The sequence below is a fragment of the Danio rerio genome, chromosome 11, assembly GCF_052040795.2.
Source record: "Danio rerio strain M-AB ecotype USA chromosome 11, GRCz13ab, whole genome shotgun sequence".
Classification (NCBI taxonomy): Eukaryota; Metazoa; Chordata; class Actinopteri; order Cypriniformes; family Danionidae; genus Danio; species Danio rerio.
Window position 1 is genome coordinate 13,028,142 of NC_141031.1, and position 14,109 is coordinate 13,042,250.

At 37.0% G+C, this 14,109-nt stretch overlaps 1 long non-coding RNA gene across 1 annotated transcript; it reads right to left on the reverse strand.

Moving 5' to 3' along the window:
• Positions 1–1,314: 1,314 nt before the first annotated feature.
• LOC137490767 (uncharacterized) lies at positions 1,315–4,786 on the reverse strand. The gene is made up of 8 exons (XR_015502412.1): positions 4,743–4,786; positions 4,431–4,468; positions 4,098–4,125; positions 3,842–3,901; positions 3,418–3,534; positions 3,209–3,312; positions 2,572–2,646; positions 1,315–2,116 (listed from the first exon to the last, which is right to left on the reverse strand). It is a non-coding gene; the product is annotated as an uncharacterized LOC137490767 (long non-coding RNA).
• Positions 4,787–14,109: the final 9,323 nt, after the last annotated feature.

Consider the following 14,109-nt stretch of genomic DNA (forward strand, 5'->3'; position numbering starts at 1 on the left):
CAGCGTTACTTTCGTCCCCGCTCTCCCCTACTATAAGGCACACAGAATCATTTATCGTGTACAGACATGAACAGTCATATAGGGGTTTCACTGTCACATTTCTGTCAAAAACAGTGAAAAGTTCAGGCTGATTTATACTTCTGCAACAAGTTATCACCGTGACCTATGGCCAGGGGCGGACTGGCCATCTGGCAATTCTGGCAAATGCCAGAAGGGCCGGATCATTTTTTAAATGTGGGCCGGTCAGGTTTTTTTTTTTTTTTTTTTAATATGTATTGTTTTTACATGCTTTTACAAGCTTTTATCTCTTACAAAATGTGATATTATGATGATAATAATAATAATAATAATAATAATAATAATAATAATAATAATAATAAATGTTGAGCATTTGGTCCAATCGGCGACGACCGGCTGGTTTTGAGAGGGGCCGACCCAATCTGAGGTTACGCGGACGTAATCAAAATCTAGCAAGAATGTAAAACAAACAATAAGTGCCACACAAGCTAATTGTCAGAGATGGACCGTAAAAAGAAAAGGCAGGGCCGAAAAGCTCAGATAAAGAGCGCAAAAGGGCTCTAAAATCGAGAGGGTGGTCGCTGCAGAGCCATTTGAGCAGAGCTGGGCTCCAGGGAGGGGAGCATGAGCTCTCGCTCTGCCTCCTGTAAGCTGTTTTAATGCGTACACCAACCCCACCCCTAACCCTACCCCCAGTGAGATCACTCGTAGAAGAAGTGCAAAAAAGGTGGAGCTCAAGCTCAAGCTCCCCCTAACTGGAGCTCAGCTTGCCCAAATGGCTCTGCAGCGAGCACCACTTGGCTAAAATCAGACGCTGCCAAATGCATAAAGTTACTGAAATGTATACGAACATTCGGCTGCTGCGTCGGAGGACAGCAGCGCAGTAGAGGAGGTAAGAAAACAGAAAATGTACTTCTAATTCATTATACTAAAACATACCAAGTAAATGTCTCACCATTCACGCTACTTCTGAGAGTTTGTGACAGTGCATTAAACACAGTGACTAACGTTACATTGTGTTTAACAGTTGTCAGCTTAGCGTAGAACTCCTGCACATTTTAATGTCATTATCAGCAATTAACGTGATTTCTGTTATACAGACTGCTGTATGCTACTAGGAATATATTCTAACATTCAAAAGAGCTTAAAGCTATAGCCACAGTACTGTATGCATTTGTTGTGAACTCTGAACACATAGCTAGTCTTTAAACTATTACATTAAATGCATGCATAGGTTACAGTACATAATCATCTCATTGTCAGGGAAATGAGATTCAATCTATCCAGAATTATTTTGACTCTTTATTCTTTCCACAACGTTTCCAACAAGTACTGAGTATGCAAGTGCTAGCAATCACTTTGGGTATCCTTGTGGGTTGGTGTGGTCTACAACAAATTAAAATAAACAAATTAAGGAATCAGAAAAAACTTATACAAATAAAGATACTAAAACTCTTCCATGTACAATCAACAAGGGGTATGAGATTACTGATTGCCAGAAACACTTCAAATTTAAAAATAAATTAATCCTTACACTGTAAAAAATTTGACCTTAAATTCACAGTAAATTACTGGCTAATAATTGCATTACTTTCACAGTAAATTACTGTATGTAAATTCACAGTAAATTATTGTGAGGTAGTTCACAGTAATTTACTGTGGTTTTGTCACATTAAATTATTGTGAAATTACAACCATATATTGTAACTTTACAGTAGATAATAAAGTCCGTTACTGTAATTTCACAGTATTATCTTGTAGAATTAACTATATTTTACTGTGAATTTGCAAAACGATTACTGTGATTTAGCAGTAGGTTGCAGTTTAAATACCTGATTTAACTGTAAAGTTACAGTTATATCCCGGATTACTGTAATTTAACAGTTTGGTGCTGTAAAATTTCAAAGCAATTTTAGGTCACACAAAAATGGAAATTCTATCTTGATTTACTCACCCTCAGGTTGTTCCAGCTCTGTTAAAAATGATTTTTTTGTTAAACACAGGAATAAAAATATCAAATATTCCTCTTTGTGTCCAAACAACCTGAGGATGTGTAAATGACGACAGAATCTTCATTTTTGGGTGATCTGAGAAGACTCTAAAATCAAAATAAAAACAAACACACATACATTTTACAGATTTATTTAACAGCTTAATGACATCTGTGTAAACATTTCAGAAAACTTTCAAAAGGTGAAGGTGAAGCCTCAAAAAATACTATAAGAACATATTAATAAAAAAATCTGACATCATATTTAGCATACATATAAAAAGCAGTGCTTCAGAGTGCGCTCTCTCTCATTATATATATATATATATATATATATATATATATATATATATATATATATATATATATATATATATATACATATATATATATATACATATATATGTATACATATATATGTATATATATATATATATATATATATATATATATATATATATATATATATATATATATACATGAGAGAGAGAGAGACAAAACTTCTTGCTAAATTAGGCAGTCGTCTATTCAAAGTCAATCATTTTCCTGATAATTTTACACACTTGCTGGTTGATGTGTCTTCTCTGCTTCTTTGACTTCGTCTGTCTTCCATCTCCAAACTGGTGCCCAAAAAGCCACTATAAGCAAAAGGGCAGACAAACAGTTAGCTTCATACAACACTACTGGGACACTACTGCTGCACTACAGAGCAAAATTACTGTTAGCTCAGTTTGAACATGCTGACAATACTGTAGCTCAGTCAAACTGCAATCATTTAAACAAAAACATCTGAAAAGCATTTCCATCACAAACACACAATCAAGAACAGTCCAACAACAAATAGTGGTTTTAATGACCTAGGCAGAGCATTTTAAAACAGGTGATTTGATTTACACCTTCTGTTTACAGACTATAATCTAATGCTGGGTTCACACTTATTGCAAAGTTAACACATGCATCACAGCACTTGCTCTTGAATACTAGCAGGATGTTTCTTGCATCAAGCTAATTTTTCATGATTTAAATATTAGGAAAATTTTGCAAAAAAAACTACATTTGTGTTGTATTCATTTCAATCAAGTTTTTTGCAAATATTCCAAATATTTTTCAACGTTTTTTGAGGTTCACTTAATTTGTGCTGCCCAGTAAAAATTTCCCACTATTTATGCATTTGCAATGACTTGCATGTAATCCACTCACCTGAATAGGTAACTTCACATATGGTATAAGAGCCCCATCCTTTTAAAGACAGCTTCCCCTCTGGTCTCCAGCACAGACAAACAAATTGTGTCTGCAACACGGCCCTTTATAACAAGGGGACAAGGGGAGTCATGACTTGTGCTCCAATACATTCCTTGTTTAACCCCCCAAAACAAGCCCTCAGTTACAATATTTATTGTAGACATTACCTTAAATTCCAGAGTGCAAAAGGCAACTTCAGCATACTTCAGTTTCAGACCAGATCCAAAGTCAGTTGTGAAATCCAGGTGAGGTCCCATGACCACTCGACCCTCCAAGGAATAAGACTAAAAGGGGGAAAGAAAAACTAAATTAGAGGTGTTTGTGAATAATTAAATTTGTTTGTAGAAACAAAGTTGACATTCCATGCTCTGCCTATTAAAAACCAAGCAAACAAACACACATGCCCAGTAAAATTGCTCATAAAAATAAAAACTATAGTTTAAAAAAATCTTTGTCTAATATTTACTACTACTGGAGGTACTGGTGAAACTTCTGGAAGAAGAAAAGGAGTTTGTACAAGAAACTGCTCACAACAAATCTGTGAAAAACCTGACATTTAAAAATCTAATAAAAATGAGGCATCAACATTACCTTTAATAATCAAGCAATGGTTGATTGGTAGCATCAGTGTTTTAACATCAATGGCTGTGGCTGCAAAAAAAAATATGAATATAATAAGAGTAGAATAAGACTCAACCTAACACACACATACTCGTATGTATATATGTATATATATATATATATATATATATATATATATATATATATATATATATATATATATATATATATGTTTAGATTGTGACAATGAATTTAGGTTATATTTGTGTGCTCAGAATTTACTCACCTCACACTTCAGCTATTATCAGGTACACCTGAACACCAAAAAATAAAATCTAGTTAGTGACAATATGCAATTAGTTCTCATTAGTAAATGTTAGCACTGCATTAACACCAGTGAGAAATATACAATATGTACTGTGTTAGTGTTAGTTTAAAAGAATACAACTGAATTGTATTATAAGCCTCATTTAATAAAACAGTTAAGACTTGTTTCATAATGAGTTTAGTTTATTTAACTAACTTAACGTTAACGTTACAGTGAACAAAATTAACGTACATGATGGTGACTAACGTAACGTTAACCGTAACGTTAACTTAAGTGAAGGTCAGAGCTTACCTTAACTTTAGTCATTTCACCTTCACTTCAGTCTTGTACTGAAACAGAAAATGCAGTTAACAAGAAGTTAATTAAAGAAAATTCCCTTTCTTTTTTCAGGAACTAACGTTAACGTTATGCTAATACCTCAGAAAACACTACAGGCACCATCTGGTGTCGTTAATTTCTTGTTTTAAAAAAAAGGCGCGCTTAAACCCTGTACGTGCGAGTACAACTAAAGTACTCGGTAAATTCCTGTTAAATGACATGCACTATACAGAAATACACATACAACAATCATTTAACGGACAAAAGTCATATTGTAACACTTACCGAGGATGAATCCGTTGGGTGAAGAGACGACTCAGGCGTTGTCTGTGGTGATGGCGCTTGTTTGCGTTCGAGTCGAGTCAGTTCTGTTCAATGAATCGGCTCCTTTAAGTGAACAGTAAAGAGTCGAATTCGCCTGAAAACGATTCCGTTTTGTATAATATTGTAAGACGCAAACATATAATTCATTAATATTTCATCATATTGCTTGGTTCGTGTACTGCTTGTACACGAATTGCTTGTTGATGACTATGAGCTTATGAACACGTCTGATAAAATATCTGAATCTGATTCAATGTAACACGAGTCCTGAACCGAAGCAGTGCAAAAGTAATATATTGATTGAAATATAAATTTAATTATTTTCTTCGCCATTCAAAATATTACATATCTCTGACTTCAACAATAAGAATAAAGTTCGTTTGGAGTGTATTGAGAATTATAATTTTTTCCTCCCAGGATTCATTTCGCACCAAGCTGCATCAAGCTGTAATGGTGGATGAGAAGGCACATAATATTATAAACATTGCTTTTAATATGTAATGAAATAAAGTTTTAACACTTTTTCATGCGAGAATGTAGTTCTTCAAAACTCAAATCTGTGGATTGTTAGTAAAGATGGTGTGTAATTTTAAGTGTGTTTTGCCGGTAGCGGAGATCTATGACCTCCAGGCGGTAACGGCGCTCATTACTCATGTATCCGCCGAGAGGCGCCTGTCTTCAGGCTAGACATAGGGACAATTGCCCCGTCTTCGATGGCTCTATATGCGTCCGAAAATGAAGTTTTAACTGTTTTTCATGCTAGAATGTAGTTGTTTAAAACTCTAATCTATGGTTTATTTATATAGATAAAAAATAATAACTTTTATATATATATATATATATATATATATATATATATATATATATATATATATATATATATATATATATATATATATATATATATATATATATTTAATTCTGAGATTAGTGACCTCCAGGCGATGACAGGTGCCCAATACTCATGAAACCGTCTAAAGCAGACATTTACCCTGACATTGAAATAATTGTTGGCTGTTTAACAGTCTTTGGTTTCATTAATTAATTACTTTTTATTCCAGTTTATTATGTTTTGGCTAAGCACACAGTTGTTCATTAAATATTATTTCCTATTCTATGTTAACTGTATAAAATAAAGGTGCAGTACAACCAAAAAGATGTTTGTAACCAAATCGTTTTGGGGGCTATAACATTCTGTTATTATCTGTTAAAAGTTCATTTGTATTAATTTCTACGTTGAGTTAAAAAAAAGGTTTGAATTTCTATAACTAACGTGCAAAAGATATAGCCCTTTTCACAGTAATTTGCTGTAATCATGCTACCTGCCGTAATTTCACAATAAAATTATGAATACAACATATTACTGTGAATTTTTCAGTTAAATACTGTGAAGAGATACTAATGTAATTTACTGTGAAAAATTACAGTAACTTGTTGTGAAAACCTGGAAATTTTTTACAGTGTATGATAGGAGCCTGTGAATGTGTATCACACACACACACCTTTACACACAAATGGAGATGCAGCACTAGCAACACTTCAGCATAATTTCACAAATAACTATATATCATGAAGGATTAAAAATGTACAAATCCGCTGGTACACACAAATATTGCTGCTTTTTTCGTTTTTGCTTTATATTCTATTCATTTCGGTGCAACTGTTATTACTTAATTGTATTAATTTGTATACAGGGTTTCTGCAGTGTCTTAAAAAGTCTTAAAATGTCTTAAATTAAAAAAAATAATAAAATATTAGGCCTTAAATAGTCTTAAGTTCACTGAAATATTGTGTTGTAGGTCTTAAATCATTTAAAACAGTTCTTAATTTCCCTTTATCCAAGTAAAGCTACCCAATCTGGCCAAATCAGTTTTTTTTTATTGCAAAGAGATTCAGTTTAAAACAGCTGTTACATTATTTTCAGCAAATTCTCCAAATTAAATTCTCTAATCATGGAAGGAAAAATAAAGCAACTAATCCCTTTACATTATCTTCAATTAATACAAAAACTATTTACTAAAGTTACCAGACCATTAGAAAAAATCTTTTGTGTTTAGCCCTGTATAAGTCTACAATTTTATTCATAATGGTCTTAAAAGGGTCTTGAAATGTTTTAAATTTGATTTGAATAAACCTGCAGAAACCCTGTTATTCAAATGTTCAGAGCAGTCAGTAAGAAAACATTTTGCTGCAATCTTTACATCCTATACTGTGTTAATTAACTAGGGTATTGCCAATACCAGTGCTGTGAGAAAGGATGCAACGGTAGGCCTAGCAGAGACAGAAAGGAGTGTGGTAGAGGTAGAAAAAAACAAATAAACGTTACACACTGTACTTTGGGTTTGTAGTTAACTCTACAGTAGAGGTGAACACATGACAAAATATGTAGTTAAGTCTACATAGTTACATTTGAACTTAACTGTAGAATAGGCCATACTTGTTAATATTTATTCTTTAGGTCACCTATAATTGTTTCATAAGCACATATTTATTAAAAACTAGAATGAGTCAAGCCTAGCATAAGCAGTGATTCAAATAATGATGACACAGTGACTGCAGAGACCAGCAAAAAGCATGGACACAATAAGAGCCAGGCAAGGGTGAGGAACAAGTATAATCTCAGACAGCCATACAGACATATTAAAATTGCAGAGTTACAGAGTTAAAATGGATGAGAAGATGTAGAATCAGACAATGTGTTTACTGTCAACATGACAAGGAGAAGCCAACATAGTCTATGGACCGTGGCAATAAAGAAAAACACTTCAGAGAATGACAAGTATAGTTATTTGTGAATAAAAGTATGCTGAATGTAGTGCTGCATGTCCATTTGTGTGTAAAGGTGTGTGTGTGTGTGTGTGTGATACACATTCACAGGTTACTCCTATCATAAATAGCAGACAAATGGTAAACAGACTGCACACGGACTTTAAATTATTTTAATTTAGTTTTACTGTATGTATGAATTTGTCATAAACGGGTTGTTTTTCTTCCAGTCACATACATTAAATATTTAAATATTTATTACATATATGGTTCTGCTTATATTATTTCACTATCTGTACACCAATATAAGTAGTAAATGTGCGTGTCTGTCGGTGGGGCTGTGTCGGTGTGGTCATGTGGGCTGGTCCGGCTACAGTGCCAGGGCTGAAATTTTGTCCCAGTCCGCCCCTGCCTATGGCACATGCATTGCGTGAAGCCATGCACTTAAACTTCTGTGTTCTGTTAGTGTTGCTCTGCAATAACACTTCCAAAATGCTAGCTGGCAGCAGGTTTTCAATGTTCCTTTGTGTTGAGTTTCTGCTTGTTAATGCAACATACTGTAGCTCAAACTCACTCATTCATAGTCGGGAACCAGGGAATGTGCAACAACTCTAATCATAAGGTAAACACAAAACAAAAGTTTTCATATGGAGCTCCTTCACCAGATTCAACACCTGTAAACACTCTCCCATGGCTCTCAGCCCTGACCACACATCTCAGCTCTACCAAGCCGACCATTCACAGAGTTTGCGATACGCATTGTCGTGATATATAGTTTTATTTTTTTAAAGGTCAGCGTCAGTGTCCATACTCCATACACGTAAACTTGATGCAGAAGTATAAATCAGCTTTAAAACGCATATATGTGTGTGTGTCTGTGTGCGCACAGGAACTTTGTAATGACATTGTGTGTTACTCATCATTGCAGAAAGGCTTGAATTAACTCCACATTATGAAGTAATTCAAATACATTATGAAAAGTGCTTGACTACCGTTCTCTTACAGTATTTTTCAATCATTTTGCCACAAATTTCAGAACCCTGATGTCAATTTTCAAAACTCTAGACACAAAACTCTGAACAGTCACTACTTTTAACACAAACTGTCCAGTGTTCAAAACTCTGCATGCTGCATTCATTTCCTTAAGGAAGTCTTGCATTTGCAGGATCTGTTGTGTTCAGCATGTTATAAGATTTATTGAAGTGCGTGCGCGTGCATGTGGTGCGTGCGCGTGGAAAATAAAGCGGAAGTTTTAGTGTGTTCATCTGGACTAATGTGTAGACTGAGTTATTGAGTGTCCATAAAAGTTCATACACAATATTGGCGACGAAGATGGCTGAATTTAGCTTACCTGCACCACCACCTTTCCTCCCAGTGCCTGGCGACCCGCCTATTCCATGGGCGAACTGGTTAGATGGTTTCACAGTGTACCTTGAGGCTATGGATTTCACGGACATCTCCGATCGGAGAAAAATCGCTCTGCTTCGCCACTGTCTCGGGGCGGAGGGACAGAGAATATATCGTGCTCTGGGACATGCAGAAACATATGAGGAAGCAGTCGCTCTCCTCGCGAATCACTTCACCGGGCAACAGCGCGTGCTGCTGCGCCGATACAAGCTGCGCAAACGGCTTCAGCACTCGGGTGAGTCCGTGCAGAATTACGTAACTAATCTGCGAGATATGGCACGCTCATGCAATTATGGAACTCTTCAAGATCAGATTGTTCGGGATCAGTTTATCGAGGGGATATTGTGTGACAAGACCCGGGAAAAACTGCTGCTGGAAACTGATGAATTAACTTTAGATCATGCTGTTGCTATAGCTGTGCAGGTGGAGGCGGCCACTGAATGCTCTACGTTGCTGGCAGATGCGCGCCCCCTGGCGGACGTACCGTTACAGCAGATGCGATCTGTCTGTCTCACAAACCACGGCCCATTATCCCCACATAATACAGAAACTGAAGAAACATGTTTTCCAGTGCAGCTTACACAGCATCAAGGAAATCGTAGAAGTTTAGTTTTCTGCAGCAATTGTGGATCTAATTCACACAACTCTATTCAAAATTGTCCTGCACGAGGACAGATCTGCAGGAATTGCCAAAAAAAAAATCACTTTGCAAAAGTATGCCGTTCTGCACCAGCTGCTCAAGCGTCACTGAAGCGACACCCACATGCTCCGTATAACTGCACTGAAATCAGACATGTTTCAGGAGGGCAAGCAGCTTTTAGGACATGTACTGTACTCCTTGGTGAGGTGAGCCTTCCACTGTTGCTGGATACGGGTGCGGCAGCTTCTCTGCTCAATGCCAACACATATCACAAGTTCTTCTCCCATCTGCCACTGCAACAGCCCTCTACATCTCTTTGTGGTTATGACAGCTCTAAGTTCACTATGCTGGGTGTTCTTCATGTTCCAGTCCGCTATGGCTCTAAACACATACCATCATTTCCTTTCTATATTACTGAGCGGGGTGCCAACCTCCTGGGATTGGACCTGTTCACATGTTTAGGATTCACACTGCGAGACAACAAGGGGTCGGATATCCACCACATCACCACTACATGGCAGCAGAGATGGCCGGCACTGTTTAAAGGACTGGGGTGCCTCACAGTTTTTACCCACAGGCCTCTGGTGGATCCGGAGGTGTCACCAGTCATTCAACCCCTGCGCAGAATCCCTCTCGCACTGCGGGATGAAGTGACTGCAGAGCTTCAAACGATGCTGGCGATAGGAGTGATTGAACCAGAGTCTTAAGAATGGGGTTCGGGCACATCTGGTTCAGGGATACTCATTCCAAATGGCACTTAACCTAACCTTAATGCACTACAGGGCTAGTCAGCACAGTACCACTCACGTTTCACCTGCTCTGCTCATGCTTGGCCGGGAGATAGAACTGCCCCTAGACCGGCTAAGAGCATGTGGTTTGCCAGCAACGACAGTAAAGGAGCCCCAAGCAAAAGCCAAAGTGGCTGTCACTACAAACCAGGATCGTATGAAAAATAACTTCGACAAACGACACAGGGTTAGGCATGCTAACATCGAGGTACTGGACTGGGTGCGGGCCCGCAGACCCCACCGTAGCAGTAAAATGGCATCTTTCTGGTCTGAACCTCACCAAGTAGTTCGTCGGTTAGGCTCAACCACATATATGTTGAGTGATGGTTCTCGCTGGCATGCAAGTAGATTGCAGAAAGTGCCTATTCCCCTTACTACAACAAGAGGCCCAAGGGCAACAGAACCAATGGGGGCAGCAACACGAGGAATAAACTTTCCAACCCCACAACCTGAGCCAGTACAGCAGCAGCTATACCAGGCACCTCAGGGTCGTCAGCTCAGGGAGCCCCCACAACAGGCGGAGCCTGATCCGCCACCACTCTTGGCAGACACTGACCCCTGTCCTTCCCAAACATTGCACGATCCTATCCAAGATGTTCCAGGAATGCAACAGCAGGAGGGTTTGGGAGGTAGACCAGTTCGGGCGAAGACTCGTCCAGCCTATCTTAAGGATTATATCATAGACTTTCATGCATAAAGGTTAAGATGTGTCTGCTGTTTTGGCTGCCACATTAAAACTTGTTTACTAAGTCATGTAGTTCTTGGAGGGGGGGGGGGGGGATTGTTGTGTTCAGCATGTTATAAGATTTATTGAAGTGTGTGCGCGTGCATGTGGTGTGTGCGCGTGGAAAATAAAGCGGAAGTTTTAGTGTGTTCATCTGGACTAATGTGTAGACTGAGTTATTGAGTGTCCATAAAAGTTCATACACAATAGGATCATTGGTTCACATAATCCTATTATCATACAAATACTACAGGAACACTACTTTAGATCACCAGCATACAAAATGCATTGTTTCAATAAACAATCATTAAATATTGTTGTTTAAAATATATGATACAGGTTTCATGATGGTTTATACATAAGTGTAGAGGGAACAGTGCAGACAGTGGATATACTGAACTATTTTATTCATTCCATCATAATGTAGGTTTACTGTAATGTTTTCCTCACTGCACATCCCCATATAGAAAGCTGATATATGGCAACACGTGCAAATTACATTATTATAACATGTCATAATAGTCAATAATTTGTCAAAATAGTGCAAAAATCGGCGAGGCAGTGGTACAGTAGGTAGTGCTGTCGTCTCACAGAAAGAAGGTTGCTGGGTCGCTGGTTCGAACCTTGGCTCAGTTGGCGTTTCTGTGTGGAGTTTGCATGTCCTCCCTGCATTTGCGTGGATTTCCTCCCAGTGCTCCGGTTTCCCCCACAGTTCAAAGACATGTGGTACAGGTGAATTGGGTAGACTAAATTGTCTGTAGTGTATGAGTGTGTGAGTGAATGTTTCCCAGAGATGTGTTATGGCTGGAAGGGCATCTGCTGCGTAAAAACTTGCTGGATAAGTTGGTGGTTCATTCTGCTGTGGTGACCCCGGATTACAGTTTTTTACAATGGCTATGACACTTTTTTCAATACATTTAACAAGTTTGCTAAACTCTTAACGCAGCAACACACCTAAAATACACAATTGGCAAAACAGTTAATTTTATGCTCAAAATCACACATTATAAACTAAACCTCTGAACTACTTTTCAAAATACAATAATAAACGAACACAATACACCATGTCTAACAAAACACTGCAAACATGTTTCAAAATGAAATTATTGTTCAAAACACAAACACATGTTCTCTTCCAACAGAAACATTCAGTCAATCAGAACACACTGACAATGAAAACACTATCATCAGCTAAAATTACAGAAACTGCATTAGTTTATGTGTCAGCTCTGCCCTTATATTTGAAGTCTCGTTACAGTTTTGTTTCGTTGGGTTACGTAAATGCATGCATTTTCTTTCGTTTACGGCAAAAATTCTATACAAAACGAAGGAAAAAAATTGCTTTATAAAATTTACAGTTTATGTAAAAAAAATACAGACAGAATTTCTGCAGTACAGACTTTTTTTGAAGAAGGACATCACTGCAAACAGGAAAAGCACCACAATTATAATAAAATAACAAAGTAATCTTCTATACTGCCCGGTCTTTTGCCACATGTTCTCATCCACATTATACTTGATATCTTCTGAGGCCCGGCACGGTAACTGTGGCCCTTTGGCCTATTATGTTTTTCCTACGTCGACATCCCCAGCCTTGTCAACATTGAAAATTTCATGTGGTACTTGATTGGCCTCTAACTTCATGACTCTCTGAAAGTAATTAGACACAGTGTATGCAAATGCTGTACTGTATATGTACTGTATGTACTAATGAACTCCAGGTTTAAAGAGTAGTTTACTGCAAAACACACTGTGTAAAGTACAGTAATGACTGTATTGCATAATCTTACATCTTACATAATCTTAATCTTACATATATATATATATATATATATATATATATATATATATATATATATATATATATATATATATATATATACATTTATTTATTTATTTATTTATTTATATAACCGCAATATGCTGTTTCTCATTGGCAATTAAATAAAATACAGGGAATAAACTTGTGTTTCAATTCACAATTAGAACAGCTGTTCACTTTGACTTTATCCTGTATAAATTCTGTTTAGATCATGGTGTTATCTGTTCTGACATACTGTGTTAAAGCATTTGTAAATTTGACTGTAAAATTACATTGTTTTGTTCTTGGTTGAGCTTGTGTTTAAAAGAAGTTCAAGCATTTTAAATTTGTGTTAACTGGATGCATTTTGTGTCAAAACAACAAGAAATGTGTTAATTGTATAGCCCACGAAGACGGATGTTGTGCTAACTGTGTTAAGAGTTTAGGAAACTTGTTAAATGTATTGATAAAAGTGTCATAGCCATTGTAAAAAACTGTAATAAAGGGACTAAGCCGACAAGAAAATGAATGAATGAGTGCAAAAATCACTGTTTACATTTTTTTCAGCCATATCATACACATACACACACACACACACACACACACACAGACACACACACACACACACACACACACACACACACACACACAATGAATACACGTTTAAACACATATGTTTGTGTGTTTTTGTTTCTCTGCTGAAGCACCGCAGTAAAAATTCTCTTAGGGTCTCCTTTTGACCAGCAGCAACTCTGGTTAGTGGGTTCCCACTTAGGAAGAGGTCAAATTTCATTTTTACTGTTGATCATCAGTTGGCACCATTAAATCCTTTACATTGCCCCGTGCAAAAGCGTGTCTGACTTTTATATGGAGTTCTGTGGAGTAAAACTGCAATTTATAGAGTACATGCATAAGTACACTTACTATGTTTACTATGTTCTGACAGCTGAGGTGCCTATTTTGTATTTTCTCCTACACATCAATATCTGTGTGTTAAAGTCTCTCTTACAACCTCACACACTCACTAAACACCAAATAAAAGCAAGAAATCAAGCTTTTTTGCACTGTAACTGATGATCACCAGCAAAAATCACAAATCTTACCTCTTCCCAACAGGAAAAACCACCAACAATCAAGAATGCATGATTATACGCTGTCATGACGTTGCATTTAAAAATAATGGAAATCACTTGGGCAAAAAC